Genomic DNA, 25258 nt, shown 5'->3' on the forward strand with positions numbered 1-25258 from the left:
AGAAGTCGGAATTGTACGGGACCCAGATGGAGCAGGAATACTTTCATCGTCATTAACCGCCAAATGCCTTGTTGATTAATACTGAGGGCACGTTCATATAGCAGCTACAAAGCAACTGTTCGAACGTTGCGGCTGGCAGCAGTTGAAAACATGGTGTCGTAGTCACGAAGACTACCGACTTGTGCCAATACGTATGAAGCAGAACTATGGAGCAAAGTGACACTGGTACGACGACAGACGGTGGCAGCTATTGTTTATATTGGAACCTTGTGGTATTATGTTTTTGATTATAAGATATTATGGTTTAAAAACCTGAATTTCAGAACAGTATTTTCTAAAAACTGGTTTCTCATTGTAAGTCTTATCAGAAGTCTCTCTCTGTGGCCGGCGGGAGGAGGTGGGGGGAGGGGGGCAGAAGTGGTAGAAGGGGAAGCGTTCCGTCACCTAAAAGTTAAGAAATTAAGCAGCTTGAAATTCACTCCATAGCCTTGGCTGATGATTTAGCAATCTTAGCAGAGAACCTAAAACTTGCATCGAAACAGATAAACATTCTAAAACTGGTAGCAGAGAAAACTGGATTAAAAATTTCGTTTCGAGAAATCCTGTACGTGACCAGCGTTAAAAGTGCACCTAAATATATGCAATCAAAATAGGGAAAAACAAAGAGAGTTTCAGAATTTAAACACTGTGAATAATTAATCCAGAAAAATGTTCTAGACAGAGCCCTAACATAAAAGCAGCCGCAGAAAGGGAAATAGCATTCCGCTTACAAAATATAAGTGCAATAAAAAGTCCTTATCTAGTAATACAAAACTGAAGAATTACAATACGGTAATTAAAAACGTGCATCAGAAGGCCTCCTCATAAGCACAACCAAAGAGTTAAGTAATTGGAGAATAAAGAAAGAAGAATAATTCGGAAAATTTTGGGTCCAAAGTATGAAAATAGGATGTGGAAATTTGGAAGCAAAGAGAAGATGTATGAAAAAACTACCATTGCTGGATGTATCACAATCTCAGTCTTCCTCTGTAAGTTTTACTCTCTACAGTTCCCTCTAGTACCATGCAAGCTATTCCCCATCATGTCTTAAGAGATGTCCTACCAACCTGTCCCTTCTTCTTGTCAGTGTTTTCCATATATCCTTTTTCTGGCGATTTTGCGGAGAACTACCTCATTCTTCACCATATCAGTCCACCTAATTGTGAACATTCTTCTACAGCACATCTCAGATCCTTCTATTCTATTCTGTTCCGGTTTTCCCACAGTCCGTATCTCACAGCCATTTCATGGCCACTTAAAGAGAACCGGTAGCAGGAAGCTTGCAAAAAATCCAGTTTCTGTGACAAAAACCAAAAGGTCGAATTTCATGGGTTATGGAAGTTTAGAAAGTCTTACAGACGTGAAAGCGGCATCATTTGAAACTGACTGCAGAATGATTTTGTTCGTCCAACGTACATTTCACCTAAGAACCACGAAGATAAGATACGAGAAATTAGCGCCCATGCGAAGGCAGATAAACTGCCGCTTTTCATTCATTCTATTTCCGAGTGAAACCGGGAAGAAAATGACTACTAGTGGTACGGCGCACTCTGCCACGCGCCAAGAGGTGAATTGCGGAGTGTCGATGTAGGTGTATACGTAGAAATACAGACAGACATAGAAAACAGACTTGGATTCAGGGAAAATGTATAAATTCAAAGGTTTGGAGTAGAAAACGCAAAATAAGATAGAAGGAACAAGTACAGAAAAAAGTAAATAGAGAGCAAGAATCCAGAAGTGTTGGCAAGCCAAACAAAAGGTAAAAAAAAAAAAATGGTTCAAATGGCTCTGAGCACTATGGGACTTAACATCTGAGGTCATCAGTCCCTTAGAACTTAGAACTACTTAAACCTAACTAACCTAAGGACATCACACACATCCATGCCCGAGGCAGGATTCGAACCTGCGACCGTAGCGCTCGCGCGGTTCCAGACTGAAGCGCCTAGAACCGCTCGGCCATCCCGGGCGGCAAAAGATAAAAGACATGATGTCATAAATCAACTGTTTCAAGTGATCTTCAGTTGGACAAATCCCATTTTGACCATTTTCTGTACAGATTTTTTGAAATTTTTATGGACTTTGCCATTAACCTACAGCTATCCACCTAAAATTAAACAATAACCAGTCAAGTGTTAGACACGCTAAATCTGTACAACTGCGTTCGTAACGCCACTCATCACAAATACCAAAAACACCAGAAAATTCGAGCTATACATCAATGCTGTACAGCAACGAGACTAGGCTCTAATCTGCCAGAATGTTTCAAAACTTTGCCCACTTGGCTGCAACGTGAAAGATTCATTCTGGTAACAACCTTCTAGGTTGTGGATGATCCATTTTTGCACGAGAGCTTCGGTGAAACTTGGAAAGTGAGAGAGAGGTAAAGGTGGGTCGTGTGTCGGGCAAGGCAAACTCAGTCGGTAAGAGACTTGTCCCCGAAAGACAAGGTTCCGCTTTCGAGTCTCGGCCCAGTTCATAACCTGCCAAGTAATTCCAAAACAGCGCCCAGACCGCTTCTGGGTGAAAGGTTTGCCGGCTTTAAATGTTTTCCTACTTTATGGTGTGGTCCGGCTTCACTGAAACCACATCTTTTATAAGTCCGTGTATACATCTCTTCTGGGTTATAATTGATTGTCTGGTTAACCATTCTCTGTTCCCCATCCTTTTGATATGCTGGTTTCATTTATTTTAACACCCCTTTTTCTTATTATTGTTAATTCTCATAATATTACTGTTTGTTTAATCTCTGACTGATGGTCATAGAAAAATTACGTTGTAATTCTATTGGAACAAGCATTTCACAAATCGTAATTTGTGTGAGGTTGTCTCTCGTCCCTACCGTTCAAGCTGCACATCGAGGAAGCAATGAAGGAAACGAGAGAATGGACCAAGAGTGGGATCAAAATTCAGGGTGAAAAGATGTCAATGACAAGATTCGTTAATGTCATTGCTATCATCAATGAAAGTGAAGAAGAATTACAGGATTTGTTAAATGGATCGAACAATCTAATGAGTAGTGAATATGGACTGAGAGTAAACCACAGAAAAAAGAAAATTATGAGGAGTAGTAGAAATCAGACTAGTGATAAATTTAACATCAAAATTAGTGATCATGTACCAGACGAAGTTAAGAACTTCTTCCAAGTTAGAGGCGAGATAACGTATGACGGAAGAAGCAAAGAAGACATGAAAAGACGATTACGACAGGTAAAGAGGGCGTTCCTGGCCAAGACAAGTCTACTAGTACCAGCCTTATGCCTTAATCTGAGGAATAACTCTATGATAATTTACATTTGGAGCACAGCACTGTACGATAGTGAATCACGGGTAGCGAGAAAACCGGACAAGGAAAGAATCGGAGTTACTGAAATGCGGTGCTATTAAGAAGAAGGCTGAAAATTAGGTGAACAAATAACGAATTTAGAGGTTCTTTGGCAGTGGGGGATTAGTGTTTAACGTCCCATTGACAACGAAGTCATTGAAGACGGAGCACAAGCTTGGATTAGGGGAGGATGGGAAAGGATATCTGACGTACCCCTTCAGAGGAACCATCTCGGCATTTGCCTATAGGGATTTGGGGAAATCACGGAAAGCGTAAATCAGGATGGCCGGACGCGAGTTTGAACCGTCGTCTCCTCGAATGGCAGTCCAATGTGCGTTACTTCGTTCAGTGTAGTGGTTCTCCGCATAACCGACGAAGAAGGGAACGCATGGGAACAACAAGAAGAATGGACAGTATGATAGGATATGTGTTAAGTGTCAGGGAATAACTTCCTTGGTATTAGACGGAGCTGTAGAGGGTAAAAACTGAGAGGGAACTGCTATTCTGAGATGAACAGGTTGGCACAAGAAGAATTTGTGGCGGGCCGCATCGTGCGAGTCATATTTCTCATGACTCGGAACAAAATTCAGTTTCGTAGCGTTACTTATTCTCAGAACCTTTTGAATATTTCGTGCGCTTCAGTCATAAATGCCGGGTTTCAGAAATAGGCTCCTTGTTTTTAAAACATCTGGTGTATGAAATCTACCACTTATCAAAGTTTGTAGGTGAAGTCCTAAATTCCCTGTACGTAAAACATCATTAAGTTAGGAAACGCATAGCAGTAAATAATCGATCTGCGTATGATGAACGACAGTAGAAAATACCTGTCCGTAAAATACATATAAATATGTCTTCCACACCCGTCATAATACGTCAGAATCCGCGACCGTATATTGGCTGAGCTATTATCCCGCAACAGCGCAAAAAAAAAGAAGTTGCGGCCTAATTTAAAAATATTTCAATAGCGCCCCTTCCAGTAGCTGGGAAACAAAATGATTAATTCCAGTCCCAGGATCGCGGGCACGACGACTTCCCCCAAAAGAGAATGAATTTTAATAAGGCTCATTAAAATTGAAATGATATACAATATGGCCTAGCGCAGCCGGTGCCGCTCGCCCTATATTAATGGCACAGGTTGACGGCATCATGCTGCCATATGGACTAAGTTTCGCACGAGACTCTCCCACGGTACACTCGATATTTTTTTTTCCTTCCCCTCATTTTTTTAACACGAATGGCAGCATGCGTCCGACCACAGACTGGAAAAATCCAATTTCAAAAGCCTCCGTCCTTGCGTCCTACTTCTCTCGCTCTTTTTCTTCTTCCCCTTCGCTCCTAGCTTGCTTTCGGCTCCCTCTCTGTCTCTCTTTTCCCTCTCCCGTGCTTAGCATTCAATCGCGGGCCCGTTATTAAAAACGAGGAATACTGCAGAATCAGAAGAGCGTGCGTGGACCGGCCCAACCCGCTCCGCTCCGCTGATTAATTCTAGAGGGCTGTAATGAGACGTGGACAGCGTTGGGACCCCCCCTCCCACGGGCCCTTCCTCCCACCAGACCCCTCGAGCGTCTTGTTACGCATTTCGGCGTACACGTCCACGAATGGCAGCCAACCCCCCCCCCCTCCCCCCCCATTCCCTCTCTCTGCATACACGTCTTCACTTCATCCTCCGCTTCCCTAATTTTTCCGATCTATCGCTTCCATACATCGCAAGTCAAGTAAATAGTTCTCTCGCCTGCTTTCGTGGTTCTCGAACTGAAGTCAAGCGTTCCAGGCGAGGCCATGATGTATGCTCTACAGCAGGGCCGGACGAGGCGTAGTAAACTTCATTGAGGGCCATCTTCCCGGAAGTACTCTGTACAGAGCAAAGTTTCATTTAGTATTGTGGGGTGCCACTTTGGGTCGGCATAGCTCTCCTCAGTTCGGCAGAATCATGGCGTTAGCGAAATAATCTTCGCTCTTTTTTCGTTGTATGAAAGACGTACACAAGTCCAGTGGCTGTTTGCACAAAAAGAGGCAATCTAGCTCCACATGCTTCTAAAAATGAATGAGAATGACAGAACAAATCTATGAAAATTCTCAACATACACTGAAGAGCGAAAGAACTGGCACACCCGCCTAATATCGAATAGGGCCCTCGTGAGCACACGGAAGTGCCGCAACACGACGTGGTAATGGACTCGACTAATGTCAGAAGCAGTGGTGGAGGGAACTGACACCATTAATCCTGCAGGGCTGTCGATAAATCTGCTGAATAATGTTCATGTCTGGGGAATTTGGTGCCGGCGGAAGTGTTCAGTCACAGAAGAGTGTTCCTGCGGCCACTCTGCAGCAGTTCTGGACGTGTGGGCTGTCGCATTGTCCTGCTGGAATTGTCCAAGTCCATCGGAATGCACTGTGTACATGAATGGGTGCAGATGACCAGACAGGATTCTTACGTACGTGTCACCTGTTAGAATGATATCTAGATGTATCGGGGGTCCCATAGCACTCCAACTGCACACGCCCCTCACCATTATAGAGCCTCCACAAGCTTGAACAGTCCCGTGCTGACATGCAGGGTCCATGGACTCATGAGATTATCTCCATACCCGTACACGTCCATCTGCTCGATATGATCTGAAACGAGACTCGTCTGACCAGGCAACATGTTTCTAGTCATCAATAGTCCAATGTCAGTGTTAACGGATCCAGGCGAAGCGTAAAGCTTTGTGTCGTGCTGTCATAAACGGTACAAGAATGGGCCTTCGCCTCCGAAAGCCCATATCGACGATGTTTCATGAATGGTTCGTACGCTGACACTTGTTAATAGCCCAGAATTGAAATCTGCAGCAATTTGCGAAAAGGTTGCACTTCTATCACGTTGAACGATCCACTTTAGTTGTCGTTGGTCCCGTTGTTGCAGGATCTCTTTCCAGCAGCAGTGTCGGAGGTTTGATGTTTTACCAGAATCCTGATACTCACGGTACCACGTTCAAATATTGATAACCTGCCATTGTAGCAGCAGTAACCGATCTGACAACTGAGCCACGCACTTGTTGTCTTATATAGGCGCTACCGACCGCAGCGCCGTATTCCGCCTGTTTACATATCTCTGTATGCTTATACAAGTATCTTTCGGGCTTCAGTGTATATTAAGCAGTCGCATGAGCAACAAATACAGCTAATTTGCTAGGAAACGATATTACAGTCCTATGCAGAAAGAATTAAAAGATTTAGTTGACAGTGAAACAACAAAAAACCTAAAATGATCGACAGACGGGATTCATTGTCCTGTACGTCAACAGGTACTTTGTGCTACATTTGCAGGTACGCAGCACGTGATGACATTGGTGGTATGAGTAGTAAAATTTCTGAAGTCGCACCGGCCGGGGTGGGTGGCCGAGCGGTTCTAGGCGCTACAATCTGGAACTGCGCGACCGCTACTGTCACAGGTTCGAATCCTGCCTTGGGTATGGATGTGTGTGATGCTCTTCGGTTAGTTAGGTTTAAGTAGTTCTAAGTTCTAGGGGACTGATGACCTCAGAAGTTAAGTCCCGTAGTGCTCAGAGCCATTTCTGAAGTCGCGCCAGTTATTCCATTATTTAAAACTCGTTATTTTTGAATTTATGAAGGAAGAAGGGAGGCAGGAATGAAAATTAGAACATCAGGACTGTATTGCGGACATCACATTTTAAATAGACTTTACTGGACACTGCTCACACTAAGACAATGCAACGTGAGAAATAACTATTTCTGGTTTGATGGGGATGCATTTAAAAAGAAAATTACGTTGCAGAAGGGACACATTCGGACAAACACAGTCCAGTTTCTGAGCTCACTGCTGTTAAAGAAAACACAAGGTTTGAAGAATTCATTGTGGTCGTCAAAGAATTACAAGGATAGTTTCATAAACGTTTTGAGGACACTGCCAATCTTACACCTATTTTCGAGCTGATTTAGAGACCGTTTGCCGTTTCAGTTGAAAGCGCCGCTGTGCATGTGCAGATGTAAGTTACCGACCTGACACGTGACTCGTTTTTAAATGACAAATCCTTTTACGTTAAAACTGTTCCGAATGTCGACATTGTTTTCCTCAGGTAGATTTTACACGTCTACATAACGAGGCTGCAAAAGTGCTTTAATATTTCGATCAACATATTTGTTTGATAAACATATTTGTGTGGTTTTTTCGACCATGAAACTAAGTAAGTCACTATTACACGGCAACCTGTGTGCAAAAATCTGTGAAATTGTCTGCATCTGTCTGTATTCCAACTGTCTGTACCAGATAAAAGTTGCAGTACGTGCCAGAAATTGCTGAGAAGTGTGAAATATGAAACCAAGTCTTATGCAGAGCGACTGGATTGCCATTTGAATGCGGCGCGTTCACAGTTTTCCCCCTTCCCCCTCCTCTCGTACAGGCAGTGTGGCGTGGCGACGGGGAAAGTGTGAAATGATAATTGAATTAAGACCGTAAGCTGTGGACAGGCGTTGGTATACATCACCGGGGACAACTGAAAATGTGTGCCCCGACCGGGACTCGAACCCGGGATCTCCTGCTTACATGGCAGACGCTCTACCCATCTGAGCCACCGAGGACACAGAGGAGAGTGCGACTGCAGGGACTATCTCGCGCACGCCACCCGCGAGACCCACATTCTCACCTTGTATGTCCACACACTACATTCGTAGTGCCTCTGCAGATACACTCATTACTTACGGCAGACAATCTTACCGAGTCCCGTAAGAGTTCGGGCAATGCGCGTGCATCCAGCACAGAAGAAGAAGGTCAATGGCGGGTTAGCCTTAACTATGAGAGATGGTATCTGTTCTTTCGGACATGTCCGAAAGAACAGATATCATTTGCAAATGTCCGACAACAACAAGATGCGTGCGCAACAGATACCATCTTCACTTAAGGGAAAGTGTGAAGCGAGGCTGAGCGCTATGGCAGTCGTGCCAGGCACGACTCGCGAGCTGAATTCCTGGCCACCCGTGCTTTAGAGCAATTGAATTACAAAATTTTCCCTAGATGAAGAGAGAGAGAGGGAGGGAGAGAGAGAGAGAGAGATAGAGAGAGAGAGAGAGAGAGAGAGAGAGAGAGCGAGAGGGAGAGAGGAGTTAGCATTTATGTCTGAAAAGAATAGTTTGGCGTGTCACATGATTAGCATCTACTTGGATATACATTGCAGGACAAAAAAGCAGTCGAAATAGGAGACAAACGAAATGAAACTTCACTTGTTATCACAGTGATTTCAATATTGAGTCAAATATAGAAAAAAAATTTGTAGAGTGAGCCCAATTACCATTATGAATTTGCTCATCTTTTGGTCCAGTTGCATGCACTGTTTCAGTTTGGAAGCTGTCATAAAGACATCATGTGCTCTCCTCAGGCAAGCAGTCCCACAACTGTTGTAACTCTCCTGGATATCTTGGATAGTGACGTGCGGACGGAGATAACGTCTAGTCCCACAAATGTTCTACAGGGGTCAGATGTGAGATCTTGATGCCCACGGGAGTACTTTGATATCATGCAGACATTTCATAAAGATATGTTCCACGTGTGGAATAGCATTGTCCTGTTGAAAAATGGCAGCACAATACTGTCCCAAGAGTGGAAACACATGAGGATGCAGGATATCTTTACCATTGTGCCATAAGAGTTCCATCAGTCATCACCAGCCATGACCTGAAGTCATAACAAAAAAAAAATGGTTCAAATGGCTCTGAGCACTATGGGACTTAACAGCTGTGGTCATCAGTCCCCTAGAACTTATAACTACTTAAACCTAACTAACCTAAGGACATCACACACATCCATGCCCGAGGCAGGATTCGAACCTGCGACCGTAGCAGTCGCACGGTTCCGGACTGCGCGCCTAGAACCGCGAGACCACCGCGGCCGTCTGACCTGAAGTCATAACCGTTGGCTCGCCACATCATGACGCCCAGAGTAACGCCGCAGTGCATCTCCCCAGGTCGTCGCCATGATTGCCAGTGATGATCATCCAGGGTAGTGCAGAACTGTGATTCATCGCCGAACACAGTATGATGACATTCATCAGCACTTCGTATTCCCTTGCACTTCAAACGCAGCCGTTTGTGTTGTAGTGTTAACGGTAGTGTACGCATGGGATGTTAACTGCTGGTGTGGCTACTGCTAATGTCCGAATAATGTTACAGCATGGCAGAGACTGTCGCAGGAGTCCATTACTTCTCGTACGCCAGGCGCAGAAGTGAATGGGTAACGTCGGTGCTTGGTGCACAAAACGGCGATCCTCCCATGTCACGTGGTCATCCAGAACCTTGAAAGAAAGTATACCTTCTCTCATGTTCTCGTGCAGTCCATCCGAATGCCTGACTGATCTAGAAACTGGGCGAATCGACCAGCCGGCCAAATGGATACCCACAATGCGGCCCTCTCCGTCAGGTACTGGTAATACTGTCTGACAGGAGTACGTGGTATGTCCATGTCCTTCATACTGATCACTCAGCATGCAACGCTCTTCACACATCTTATATACCATACCGGGCCTGGTAACAATATTAAGTACTGTGAGGGGACGGATAAGCAATTTAGCATACCCCTGAGATGCTGCAGTTTACACGGCATGTGACCAAATGTGCTAGAAAACTCCCAATAAGTTCACACAAATTGAAAGGAAACAAGGTCGCACAACAATGAAATTACAAGGAATGGCCCAATTAAGCGTGAAAGTATGGGTACGACACCTCACATGGACGTACTGATAATGGGATCCATCAAACTACGAGAGGAAACTAAGGGTCTCTGTAACAATCTGATTCATTGCTAAAACATATAAAAATGGTTTATCCAATGAATCAAGAATACAAGCAATTATTAAGCGAACAAAAGATTGAGAACATGTATTAAAGCCTTGCCACAGCGGGTGGATACATGATAGAAATGATATAAAACTGTGACGCGAATATAACCAGTGATTGGGGAAACGGAAATGAGTTAAAGGAAGGTCGTGGAAAAGCATTAACAAATACCAATACTCTCGCCCAGTGGGTGCAGCTAGCTGGCTGCAAAAATTATATCAGCAGAATGAAATCCTAATGAAAGCTAAATGACTTCGCACTCACATCATCTTGCACACTGCAGACACGGTCCTTGCTTTCCGTACGAAAAATGTACGTGGTTGGTTGACGGCTCTGGTGCTGATTGAGAATTCTACATTCAGCCTGTTCTAAGTTGGACATCTCACTCTGCATCTCTCTGCAGTGGCCTGTGTAGAAGTGTTCATCTACGATGCTCTGAGGAGAAGTGTCTTCTACCTCTCCTCTACAAAACTTAGCTGGTTGTGCCAACTTTGAAATATCACTGGCCAGTTGCAACAGTTCTTGCGAGTCCCGACCAACGATAATTTAATAAACATGCTAACAAATTCCTTACGCTTACAGATTTTTCTGTGGTTAACCAGTGAAGCATATTTCTCTCTTGTTACAGGGAAGAAAGCAGAAAATCTTGTCCACTACGTAACAGATTTCTACTTACAGTCCATAAGAAGGCGTCCATGTACACATGCACAGGAAGCCTCCACTGCAGCCACTCACAGATTTCCTTCCAAAATTTTGCACAAACATTCCACCTTACCTCCTTCGGCCTAACCGCTTATCCCATGCTTGTGGCATTATGTTCTCTCGAGTACTCTGTCTTTGCTAGAAGGGATTCTTTTCGCTTCACTCATGAAAATGGAAATGAATTCCCATGCTTCTTGACAGAGCGTATGGGAGCGATGCGGGAGACCCGCACCGCCGTGAGGTGCAAATCGGCCAACTCTTCATCAGGAAACCTATCCATACTGCTGTGTATGCCTGTTAACGTACAACTATCATTGCCCTGAAGAAAAGGACCGAGCAGTACAGAAAGAAAGCTTGAGGGCGAAGGACAAAGTCGGTATTGTTGTTGTCAACAGCAGGTATACATTCTCATGTCAGAAACACAAACAGGTGCGCAGTTAACGTGCCATATAGTCTTTGACCAAAATATGGGCACTTCTTGTCCCTTTTTTTCTCGGATGATGAAGGTCTTCCGCAATACAGGGGGCTGGACACAGTCGACAGTGAAGTATGTGCTGGACAGTCTGCCCTCCTCCACAATCACACTTAATATTGTTTTCTGTATTGTAGCCCCATCTTGCCAGATTAAACTTTGATCTATCCTCCCGTGATCTCATCCTACTCAAAGATTTCCAGGTCATCCATTCCTCGTCGTGTCCTGGAGGCACCGTTTCAGAAACTCTTTTCCAACCAGAGGGAAGGGAAATCTTATCCCTCCAAAGTTGCACCCTGGCATTTTCAGCAGTGGTAGTAAGTACCTTTTCTGTTCTAAGGAAATTCTTCCTTGACTTCAATCCCTATGAAAGCGGTTTATGCCCATGCGGGGGATGAGGTCGTTCTTGTTTCACTTTCTTTCGTTCCTTATTCGCCGCATTTGTCTTCGAATGGGAGGTGGTGCTATTCCTACAAGGTGAGCTACGTCCACCTGTTTGGTGTGTGGTGAATTTTACCAAACAGGACAAGCGTACTCTGCTGCAGAATAGGCGACTGCAAGTACAGAGGTTCAGATGGTTTCAGGTTGACTGCCCCACTGTGATTTGTGGGTTGCCAATTTTCTTAACGGACTGTTCCTGGTGAAAACTTTCATCTTGCTAATCATGCACTCCTGGGTATGTTTGAGTATAGACATGTTGTAAATCTACTTCTGACCATATTATTATCAGCTCACGAGCAGCTTCCCTATATCTCAAATGAAAAGCACACACTTGAGTCTTTCAAGGGTTTGGTTGAATCTGATTTGTGCTATAGTATCTTGATAGATCTTCAAGAGCATCGGTGACGGTGCTCTCCATCGATCCAAAGCCTGAGCTCTGAGTGGGAATAGCAAGGTCATCGGCGTACAAGAAACTCCTGGTGTTGAGGGCTATAGGTTGGTCGTTTGTGTACATGTTGAATAGGATTGGACCCAACACGCTTCCTTGGGGGAGACCATTTTTTTGTAGTCTCCGTGGACTGCGCTCCCCTTGAAAGCAAACGAAGAACCTGTGGTTTGCGGAATTGCCGCGATAAACCTAGTCAGATTAAAATCCTTGGACATATTGTATACCTTGAGTAGGAGCAGCTGGTGGTTGACAGTGTCATAGGCCTCTGATAAGTCGACAAATACCAGCCCTCCTGCAATTCTATGAACTTCAAACCCATCTTCTATGAACTGCGTAAGATTCAGCAGTTGTCCAGTGCGGCTTTACCACCTTGTTGAGGTATTAGCCAACTACAGGTAGGAAACGATTTATTAGTGTTCTTTCCAGCAATTTGCATAGATGACATTGTAATGAAACTGGTCTAAAATTCTTTGGTTTGTTCCTTTCTTTACCATGTTTCAGAAAAGCAATCACTCGGCTCTTCCGCCATATCTTTGGGATTTAACATCTTCTCACACAATTATTAAAGAGTTGCAGAATCGATTTCTTTGTTATTATACCAAAGTGTTTAATTTGTTCTGTCCGTATCATCTAAGCCAACTGATTTTCCATTCTTACTTTGTCTAATAGCCTTATCTAATTCTTCCATGCTGAATGATGTTTTAAGCAGATTGTCCTCCTCTTGCTCTTCTCTTTACAATTTTGGCTTTTGGATTTATGGGTTGCCTTTCCGTTCAACAGTAACTGATGCGCGATTTTATTGGTTGTAATGTTACGGTGTACAGCGGTCGTAGATGGGTCATTACTTATCTGTTTCAGGATTCTCCAAGCTTTATTAGGTTTCAGTAAAGCAATCACTCGGGTCTTCCGCCATATCTTTGGGATTTGACATCTGCTCCCACAATTATTAAACCCTTTTCAGAGCCACAGTCAAAGGCACATAACTTGAGTGAATGGCGTATGTTTGCGGCCGGTGTAGCCGAGCGGTTCTAGGCGCTGCAGTCTGGAACCGCGCGACCGCTACGGTCGCAGGTTCGAATCCTGCCTCGGGCATGGATGTGTGTGATGTCCTTAGGTTAGTTAGGTTTGAGTAGTTCTAAGTTCTAGGGGACTGATGACCTCAACACTTAAGTCCCATAGTGCTCAGAGCCATTTGAACCATTTGTTTGCTTCACAACGACACACACAGTGAATACCGACAACATTTGGAATGTTCCACACTACTGTCAGTGGAATACGGACACGCAGCCTGAGTTCTGTTTCACCTTTTATACGTAATCAACATGTGGTACACTCTAACAGTTCACGGATCTACTGCCGGTTCATGGTGTCCAACGGCCAATGTGAACTAGCAGCACACACGTGGACTGTGCGAGCGACAAATACGCTGGGAGAAACTGAAGAACCGCGGTATGACGTATCATTTTCCTATGATCATAGCTTTCTGGTAGAATTTTGCACAGAGCACAACTTAATCATAGCTAACACTTGGTTTAAGAATCATGATAGAAGGTTGTATACATGGAAGAACCCTGGAGATACTAAAAGGTATCAGATAGATTATATAATGGTAAGACAGAGATTTAGGAACCAGGTTTTAAATTGTAAAACATTTCCAGGGGCAGATGTGGACTCTGACCACAATCTATTGGTTATGACCTGTAGATTAAAACTGAAGAAACTGCAAAAAGGTGGAATTTAAGGAGATGGGACCTGGATAAACTGAAAGAACCAGAGGTTGTACAGAGTTTCAGGGAGAGCATAAGGGAACAATTGACAGGAATGGGGGAAAGAAATACAGTAGAAGAAGAATGGGTAGCTTTGAGGGATGAAGTAGTGAAGGCAGCAGAGGATCAAGTAGGTAAAAAGACGAGGGCTAGTAGAAATCCTTGGGTAACAGAAGAAATATAAAAATGCAGTAAATGAAGCAGGCAAAAAGGAATACAAACGTCTCAAAAATGAGATCGACAGGAAGTGCAAAATGGCTAAGCAGCCATAGCTAGGGGACAAATGTAGGGATGTAGAGGCTTATCTCACTAGGGGTAAGATACATACTGCCTACAGGAAAATTAAAGAGACCTTTGGAGATAAGAGAACGACTTGTATGAACATCAAGAGCTCAGATGGGAACCCAGTTCTAAGCAAAGAAGGGAAAGCAGAAAGGTGGAAGGAGTATATAGATGGTCTATACAAGGGCGATGCACTTGAGGACAATATTATGGAAATGGAGGAGGATGTAGATGAAGATGAAATGGGAGATACGACATTGCGTGAGGAGTTTGACAGAGCACTGAAAGACCTGAGTCGAAATAAGGGCCCGGAGTAGACAACATTCCATTGGAACTACTGACGGCCTTGGGAGAGCCAGTCCTGACAAAACTCTATCATCTGGTGAGCAAGATGTATGAAACAGTCGAAATACCCTCAGACTTCAAGAAGAATATAATCCTTCCAATCCCAAAGAAAGCAGGTGTTGACAGATGTGAAAATTACCGAACAATCAGTTTAATAAGCCACAGCTGCAAAATACTAACACGAATTCTTTACAGACAAATGGAAAAACTAGTAGAAGCCGACCTCGGGGAAGATCAGTTTGCATTCCGTAGAAATACTGGAACATGTGAGGCAATACTGACCTTCCGACTTATCTTAGAAGATAGATTCAGGAAAGGCAAACCTACGTTTCTAGGATTTATAGACTTAGAGAAGGCTTTTGACAATGTTGACTGGAATACTCTCTTTCAAATTCTAAAGGTGGCAGGGGTAAAATACAGGGAGCGAAAGGCTATTTACAATTTGTACAGCAACCAGATGGCAGTTATAAGAGTCGAGGGACATGAAAGGGAAGCAGTGGTTGGGAAGGGAGAAGGCCGGGTTGTAGCCTCTCCCCGATGTTATTCAATCTGTATACTGAGCAAGCTGTAAAGGAAACAAAAGAAAAATTCGGAGTAGGTATTAAAATCCATGGAGAAGAAATAAAAACTTTGAGGTTCGCCGATGACATTGTAATTCTGTCAGAGACAGCAAAGGACCTCGAAGAGCAGTTCAACGGAATGGACAATGTCTTGAAAGGAGGATATAAGATGAACACCAATAAAAACAAAACGAGGATAATGGAATGTAGTCGAATTAAATCGGGTGATGCTGCCGGAATTAGATTAGGAACTGAGACACTTAAAGTAGTAAAGGAGTTTTGCTATTTGGGGAGAAAAATAACTGATGATGGTCGAAGTACAGAGGATATAAAATGTAGACTGGCAATGGCAAGGAAAGCGTTTCTAAAGAAGAGAAATTTGTTAACATCAAGTATAGATTTAAGTGTCAGGAAGTCATTTCTGAAAGTATTTGTACGGAGCGTAGCCATGTATGGAAGTGAAACGTGAAGGATAAATAGTTTATAGACAAGAAGAGAATTGAAGCTTTCGAAATGTGGTGCTACAGAAGAATGCTGAAGATTAGATGGGTAGATCACGTAACTAATGAGGAAGTATTGAAGAGGATTGGGGAGAAGAGAAGTTTGTGGCACAACTTGACCAGAAGAAGGGATCGGTTGGTAGGACATGTCCTGAGGCATCAAGGGATCACCAATTTAGTATTGGAGGGCAGCGTGGAGGGTAAAAATCGTAGGGGGAGACCAAGAGATGAATACACTAAGCAGATTCAGAAGGATGTAGGTTGCAGTAGGTACTGGGAGATGAAGAAGCTTGCACAGGTTAGAGTAGCATGGAGAGTTGCATCAAACCAGTCTCAGGACTGAAGACCACAACAACAACAAGATAGCTTTCTGTTATCACCGTCCAAAAGTGATGTTCACTGTAACACCTGTGTCCATAGCACCACTGGGGAACTGCCTCTTCAGTGGTCGGCAGCATATTATGAATAACTTCGCAAGTGATGCTGTGGACACTGGTCTTACAGCGAACACTACGAGGGGACGATGACAATAGCAAGCTGTGATCCCAGGAAAATCGTATCTCATATCCATTAGATGTATATGTACCAAGTGCATATTGGGACAGAGCTGATAGCTCCGAAATGTATTATCTATTTCTTTATTTATTTATTTACTGCTTAATCAGCCCGATCAGATTAGGACCATAAGACCCTTTCTTATATGTGTCCAGGAACAGCATACACAAAAAGTATCACATAACAGTAACAATAATAGTAAACTGAATTATTAATAAAAACAATTTTCAGTAATAATAATAATAATAATAGTAATGAAATGGAGTAACACAGACCTAGATGAAATGGAGTAACACAGACCTAGATGAAATGGAGTAACACAGACCTAGAAGCACTCACTACACTTACACGATCACAATGCCACAAATATAGAATACATCACATACATTCAGCAACAGAAAGATTCACATTAAGCAGAAAGGAAGGAGGCAGGGGATTTATCGATATAAAAAAACCTACATTATGGACAGGTACACAATTTAAGAAAATTCTTTCTAGAACGAGCAGAAACTAGCAAAATACACAAACAATCACTCATATAAATACATCGGTTACACCACTGCAATTTCATAACCACTTCTACAACCCTTTAGATTACATAACATCAACAGATACGAAGAAAGTAAATTGGAAAACGAAAACACTACATGGCAAGCACCCATATCATCTAACACAGCCACACATCGATCAAGACGCATCCAACACATGGCTAATAAAAGGCAATATATGCAATGAGACGGAAGGATTCATGATTGCAATACAGGATCAAACAATAAACACCAGATATTACACCAAGCATATTATTAAAGATCCCAATACCACAACAGATAAATGCAGACTTTGCAAACAACAAATAGAAACAGTAGATCACATCACAAGCGGATGTACAATACTAGCAAATACAGAATACCCCAGAAGACATGACAATGTATCAAACATAATACATCAACAGCTTGCCTTACAGCATAAACTTATAAAACAACACGTTCCCACATACAAGTATGCACCACAAAATGTACTGGAGAATGACGAATACAAATTATTCTGGAACAGAACCATTATAATAGATAAAACAACACCACATAACAAACCTGACATCATACTCACCAATAAAAAGAAGAAATTAACACAACTAATCGAAATATCCATACCCAATACAACAAATATACAAAAGAAAACAGGAGAAAAAATTGAAAAATACATCCAACTGGCTGAGGAAGTCAAGGACATGTGGCATCAGCATAAAGTTGACATTATACCAATTATACTATCAACTACAGGAGTCATACCACACAATATCCACCAGTACATCAATTCAGCACAGCTACATCCAAACTTATATATACAACTACAGAAATCCGTAATTATTGATACATATTCAATTACCCCAAAGTTCCTAAATGCAATATAACGTATACCGTACAGTTGAAAGGAAGTCACGCTTGATCAAGGTCCACGTCACTTTCCATTTCTGACCAGACATAACGTCTGAGAAAAGAAAGAAATAATAGTAATAATAACACATATAATAATGAAAAAGTAATGTAAGCATTAAGAATGACACTGATTAGTTATTACATAACAAAATAACAATTAATTTTCATTATTAATAAAAGTAATAATTGGCAATAATAGTAACAGCAGTGGCAGTAGTAGTAATAGTAGTAGAAATACTACTACCAATAATTATAAAATAATTAAGGCATTAAGAATGATACTGGTTAGTATAGCACTTTTGAAGTCTCGTTTCGCATTAGAAGTAGTGAAGGGATAGTGAAAGTGGAGAAGATTGAACTGGATGTGGCAACGGCTGTTATGAAGGAAGAAAATTTCAGTAGAGAACTCTGTAGACAAGGGGAGAGAAAAGCTGGGGAGAAGGTTGACGAGAGTGGACTGCAGACAAGTAAATATGGAAGAGATACCTACTGTGATAGAAGATGAGCCATTTTCTGTCTTTTAAAATTCGAAAGGATATTAAATTCTCTAATATTTTAAGGGAAGCTGTTCGAAAGCCAGGCTCCTGATGCAGAAAATTAGAGAACTTGGAAGTTTTGTGTAGCGGTATAGAGAGTATTTTGCATTTTTGACAGCAAGTATTTCCGCTGTGTTTTTCACATAGTGGTGTACTGTATATGGTCAGGGAAGGGGGGAGAAGGTTGTTACGTATGCCTCGTGACGACAGTGTGCAGGAGGTCGAGAAGTCAGAACTTGAGAGTGGGCATCCAGGGCTGCCGTTAAATGACAGAACAGGAAATTAGGTACAATAAAGAGAATATGTTTCAGTGTATGGTATACAAGGGGCGCGCCTAGGGTCGGAAGTTGCCAGGTTTAGGCCAGTCTAGGAGGTCGAACAATTAATTAAAATGAGCAACGGAAGGGGAAGCGGTTCATGTTAACTTATGTTGGTGGCCGGTCGTGAAAGGCAGAGCCAGAGGCTCTGCCTTCCGAAAAGAAGTCTGTTCTGCTCGAGGTCTGGATTACAAGAGAGAGAGGCAACTGTGTTCTGCACCGCAGAACACTCCAGCGTCCGCGCACGTGACCTGTATCCCATGCACGCTATTGGCTAAAGCCAATGGCGTGAATTCGCTAGCAGTTTCAGCAGGGGGCTCAGGGCGTCTCTTGTCAGCAGCTTTAACTGGACAGAACAGCCTCGGTTTTGAAAGACAGGCAACTTGTGTCACGCAGGCAACGCGTGAATTGCTCTAGGAGTAACCTTGTAAAGATCTGACTGGGCCTTTGAAATAAATTTTTTAAACCAATTCCCTAAAATATTCCTTGACTGGCTGCCATCATGTACAGTGGTGTAAGTTGTTGTTGTGGTCTTCAGTCCTGAGACTGGTTTGATGCAGCTCTCCATGCTACTCTATCCTGTGCAAGCTTCTTCATCTCCCAGTACCTACTGCAACCTACATCCTTCTGAATCTGCTTAGTGTATTCATCTCTTGGTCTCCCCCTACGATTTTTACCCTCCACGCTGCCCTCCAATACTAAATTGGTGATCCCTTGATGCCTCAGAACATGTCCTACCAGCCGATCCCTTCTTCTGGTCAAGTTGTGCCACAAACTTCTCTTCTCCCCAATCCTATTCAATACTTCCTCATTAGTTATGTGATCTACCCATCTAATCTTCAGCATTCTTCTGTAGCACCACATTTCGAAAGCTTCTATTCTCTTCTTGTCCAAACTATTTACCGTCCATGTTTCACTTCCATACATGGCTACACTCCATACAAATACTTTCAGAAATGACTTCCTGACACTTAAATCTACACTCGATGTTAACAAATTTCTCTTCTTCAGAAACGCTTTCCTTGCCATTGCCAGTCTACATTTTATATCCTCTCTACTTCGACCATCATCAGTTATTTTGCTCCCCAAATAGCAAAACTCCTTTACTACTTTAAGTGTCTCATTTCCTAATCTAATACCCTCAACATCACCCGACTTAATTCGACTACATTCCATTACCCTCGTTTTGCTTTTGTTGATGTTCATGTGTAAGGGCTGAAGATAAATACGAAGCAGTGCAGTGATTGAGAAAACGATACAGTAAACACAGAGTATGATAATCTCTACACTTGTCGGCACGTAGCCATGAATAATTCTTCGTAGACTGGAATCATATGGCCGAAATAGCTTACATAACAAATGTATCTGACACAAGCATTCATCGCCAGTTCTAGCCGGTGTGAGCTCTCTTTCGAAAGTCCTTGGAGAATAAGAAAACCATAATCAAGGATGGGGAGTATTAGAGACTCTACGAGTCTCCCTTTAAGGTCGACAGGAAATACACACCTTCTTATATTCTTCTAGTGAATGAAGTGACACCTTCTTACCGACTGCAGTTGTGTGTTCAGTCCCGTCTAACGGATGATCCAGAATAATGCCCAAATTCGTTACAGAAGGAGAGATTATTTCTGTGCTGTTTAGAATTAAGGGTGGAACAGTTTCTCTGAACGGAGGGGTTATGTCTTTTGTGGACAACTAATATTGCTTCCGTTTTAGATGGGTCAATATTCAAACTTCTGTTCTGCGCCCAGTCTGATAAAGCAAGGAAGTCAGTATTTACGTGCTGGACAACTGTGCGCAAGTTTGTTGGGCTTGCACGGTCGACAGCGTCTAAATGATATTTGCAATGGGAAATAATAGCCGACACAGCAGTAATGGGCATACAGCAATGGGCATAGTATTGATCTTTGTAGGACCCCTGATACTGCACTCCTCCACTGTAACCTCTTTGTGCCCATCATTACACACTGTTGGCGGGATAATGATATAATTAAATAAACATTTTTTCGGGCAGAGGCAAATTTAATCCTAAATTCAACCTATATGTTACAGCGTTCCCGCGTTCTAACACGCTCGAAAGTTTAAAAATAAGAAAATGTACCACTCCTCATTACTTTCGTCTTTCTTCCATTCTCACTCAATCTTTGTTCTTTACTCATTGGGGTGTTTACTCTATTCATCGGGTCCTGTAATCCTTCCTCATTTACACTCAGGACAGCAACGTCATCAGTGGATCTTATTATCCTTTAAACCTGAATTTTGATGGCACCCCTGAATCTTCCATCTATTTCCGTCAGTGCTTGTTCCACGTGGAGATTCAACGATAGAGGATAAAGACTGCATTTCTGTTGTATACGTATTTTAGCCCCAGCATTTTTCTTCTCGATTTTCTGTTCTTATTATTCCCTCTTGGTTGTTGCACACATTGTACATTACCCGAAAAATCAGTGTTCGTTATCGAATCTAGGTCACTGTTACTTTCCATGATACAGCAGAAACCTGAAGCATTTTGTGCTATGCATATAAGGTTTGATGTATTACTATTATTGGTTACTCATTTAAAAATATTCTTTATTTATTTATTATTATTAATAAATATTCCTTATGTATGCTTTTATTCTAATTATTGACTTAGTTACTGGTTTTAGTTGGTTTAGCTTAGTTCCTTATTTCCTTTTATCTTTAGTCTCCTGAAAACCTGGAAAATATAAATATTTCGTTTTAGTTACCACAGGAGAGCAAGAGATGTACTCTGCATCGGCGATCTCGTGGAAATTCTTCGTCGTTATCTGCTCCCCCTGAAATCTCTAAAACCTTTACTCGTAACGCAGATCGTTCGGCACAACTGTATGCTATGTTGTTTGATAAGTCTTGGTGATAGGTCCAACAATTTAGAAAGTTAAAGTTTTTTAATTCGGAGATAATCTCTCTGCGAATTATGACCGTGGAAAATACAAGTTGGCACTATTGTTCCAAACTTCAGCTCCGAGCGATCTACGTCTCGTAATATCTGTACCGTAATAATTAAATAATTCCAGTATGGAGATATACACACCTTGAATACTTCATGATAGTTATTGGATTTTATTTTGCGCAAAAAAACTATTTGAACATTTACTATGTAACGTAATGCCGCGTCACAACAAGACAATTTCTCACCTCCTCTCACACTTCCGCTCTCTCCATTTTCTTCACAAAGAGTCCCTATAGCAAAATCTTTGGTTCGATAAGACGCAGAGATGCGTTCGTAGCACGGAGGGTCCGATTTTCGCAGTCGGTATGTTCCGTTCATCACAATATCAATTCGTCGCACGCGAAATCACAGTTTCGCGTACATTAGCATACCAAGACAGGCAGATCAACAGGTAGCTGCGGTGTTCAAAGTGCAGTCGGTGAAACTGCCGTATTTAGAATGACATAAATCTATGCGCCAGGTGAAGATGATTGAAAGACCGAAACGCGTCTTGCCGTACATAAAACTACATTAAAAGTGACTGGTTGCTGTATTTCCTAAAATAATTCAATCAGCAGCTGAGGAGCTCAGCAGCCATCAAAATGGATAATGGCTGGTTGCTGTATTTCCTAAAATAATTCAATCAGCAGCTGAGGAGCTCAGCAACCATCAAAATGGATAAATTAACTGATATTTAATACTTTCTTCTCAATCCACACTCCAAGAAGCAATACCATTCTATCAGAAAATTTAAGTTAAGCATCGTTAGTTTTATTACCCCAACTTCAATGTCTTTTCGCATTCTGCTTTCCTATGAACTCCTAGTGGTTATTTTGAAAACCTCTGTAAAACATTATAAGTTTAGTGCAACACTAGAAAGAATTTAAATTGTCGGCTTAATTTGCAATGAAGCAGCAACATTCACACGAAGCGATAAGTTTAAACATTCTCTATACATCAACCATCATTCCCGAGGACTTGTTCGTATACGATTCACTAAAACCTACAAGAGATAAGGATTAACGTCGTATTTCTATCGCAACAACAGTCCTTATATAGCGAGCTGAAGCACGGAGGATGAAACTCTGTTAAGAAATTTACACTGCGTCGCAAAAGGAGCTAATATAAGACAGACGACTTGTTTGTACCACTTGATTTTTAATTCATTTCACTGTTTTAGCCATCAAACGTAGCAAAAAAAGGAATTTATGTCTTTGAAAGTCAGAAATAATAGAGGAATCGAATTCAAAACAGTTAAGAGACAACAGGAAAAAGCTTACAGAAAAAAAATTCTGCGGCAGCATTAATCCATTTTTGTGTGATAGACTTCGGAAAAACACTTAATCTGGAGCACACTGAAACGCAGTAACATATTGGAAAACACCGGAACTGGAGAAACCAAAAGAATTGAGAAATACGTTTGACACACCAAATCTTTTCGGCATATTAACGGAGTTAGACACTGTGACAGAGGTACAAAATTGTAGAAGAAACAACAATTCTCAGATATTAAAATGAAAGAACTAAAAAACGAAGACAGTAATAGAATCTGGTGGATATCTGCGCCTCTTCCATCTAAAGACAGAGACTCAGCTAAACATGAATATATGTTCACGGATTTGAAAAGCTGTGTGTTCATCTTAGCTCAATTTGTCGCTATGTACCATCCTTCCCATTCAAAATATTGCTTGTATCAGAACAGTTTCATGCTAAATAAAAATAGTAAAGCACAAACAGCTGTAAACGTAAATGCACCGCAGTCGATTATCGGACAAACACTTCCCAGATACAATGGACGTGAAATACTATACCACATTTAATTTTTGGGAATGACATGTCGTATCTTTTATAACGTTAAATCACCCGTGCACACAATTCAGCGTTTATCGTGTAAATTACTACCGATACTTTTAATGTGAATTACGTTTCTCTCGCCGCAATTTAAATTGCTGTCACTGGAGATAACAATCAAGTTAGATGATTGACTGCGATAAAAGTTCAATACATTAAACCGACTGAACAAAGTTTTCAAAATAAAATTCGTGCCGTTATGTAAATCAAGCGCAGCCAACTGCGTTTAACAGCCCACGTTGGCCATTGGTGAGAATACAAAAGGGCCGCCAACGTTCGGCGTGATAATCGCACGCGATCGACCTATAATCGCGAGCAGAGCTGAAAATTAACTTTACTCTGCCTCGTTTCTCTGGCGAACGCCCGCAGCTAGAGTACGTTATATCAAGCGGAACTAGCTCTGTGAAATGCTATACGAAAAATGCTATACTTAATAATTGTTGAGATAACCAAATTCCATGCAGTTAAATTGTTCGTGGTAGGATCTTAATTTGAGTTTTATTTGTAGTGAGCACGAGACGGAGCAGTGGTAGCGTGATGTATGTTTGCAGCCACAGAGAAATCGGTAAAACTCTGAAAAGAAGAATTTGCGTCTAGATGAAGCGTCCTAAAGGCCAAAAACATCGCATAGATTGGATTACATTAGATTAGATTAGTACTTGTTCCATAGATCATGAAGACGACACTTCGTAATGATGTGGAACGTGTCAGGTTAACAAAATGTGTCTATACAAGATATTACATTACACAAAATGCTACCTGTCACTTAATATTTTCAATTTTTTTGTGGGTTTGGGGAAATTACCTACTTACTATATCCAAAAATTCATCTAATGAGTAGGAGGAGTTGCCATTAAGAAATTCTTTTCATTTCCTTTTAAATGCTATACGGCTATCTGTCAGACTTTTGATGCTACTAGGTAAGTGACCAAAGACCTCAGTGGCAGCATTATTTACCCCATTCTGAGTCAAAGTAAGATTTAACCTTGAGTAGTGAAAATCATCCTTTCTCCTAGTGTTGTAGCCATGTACACTGCTATTACTTTTGAATTCGTTCGGATTGTTAATATCAAATTTCATAAGTGAATATATATATATTGTGAGGCTACAGTGAAGATCTCTAGCTCTTTAAATAAGTGTCTGCAGGATGATCCTGGATGAGCTCCAGCAATTATTCTTATTACACGTTTTTGTGCAATGAACACTCTTTTACTCCATGATGAGTTACCCCATAATATGATGCCATAAGGAAGCAGAGAATGAAAATAGGCGTGGTAAGCTAATTTACTGAGATGTATATCGCCAAAATTTGCAATGACCCTAATAGCGTAAGTAGCTGAACTCAAACGTTTCAGCAGATCCTCAGTGTGTTTTTTTCCAGTTCAACCCCTCATCAATGCATACACCTAGACATTTTGAATATTCTACCTTAGCTACCGATTTCTGATCGAAGTCTATATTTATTAATGGTGTCATTCCATTTACTGTGTGGAACTGTATATACTGTGTTTTGTCAAAGTTTAATGAGAACCCATTTGCAGAGAACCACTTAATGATTTTCTGAAAAACATCGTTTACAATGTCACCAGTTAATTTTTGTCTGTTGGGTGTGATAGCTATACTTGTATCATCGGCAAAAAGTACCAGCTTTGCATCTTCATGAATATAGAATGGCAAGTCATTCATATATATTAAGAACAGCAGAGGACCCAAGACCGAACCTTGCGGCACCCCATTCTTGATTGTTCCCCAGTTTGAGGAATCACCAGTTTTTTTGCATATTATGTGAACTGCTTATTTCAACTTTCTGCACTCTTCCAGTTAGGTATGATTTAAACCATTTGAGCACTGGCCCATTCATACCACAGTACGTGAGCTTCTCTAGAAATATTCCATGATTTACACAAT

General features: G+C 41.8%; 1 protein-coding gene and 1 non-coding gene across 2 annotated transcripts in view; one reads left to right on the plus strand and one right to left on the minus strand.

Moving 5' to 3' along the window:
• The window catches only part of LOC126141399 (glutamate receptor ionotropic, kainate 2), a 1424310-nt gene that overhangs the window by 1198689 nt on the left and 200363 nt on the right, over positions 1 to 25258 (plus strand). The window lies entirely within an intron of this gene.
• Positions 7866 to 7939, minus strand: Trnat-ugu (transfer RNA threonine (anticodon UGU)). Its single transcript has one exon. It is a non-coding gene; the product is annotated as a tRNA-Thr (tRNA).

The sequence above is a fragment of the Schistocerca cancellata genome, chromosome 1 (assembly GCF_023864275.1).
Source record: "Schistocerca cancellata isolate TAMUIC-IGC-003103 chromosome 1, iqSchCanc2.1, whole genome shotgun sequence".
In the NCBI taxonomy this organism is placed as follows: domain Eukaryota; kingdom Metazoa; phylum Arthropoda; class Insecta; order Orthoptera; family Acrididae; genus Schistocerca; species Schistocerca cancellata.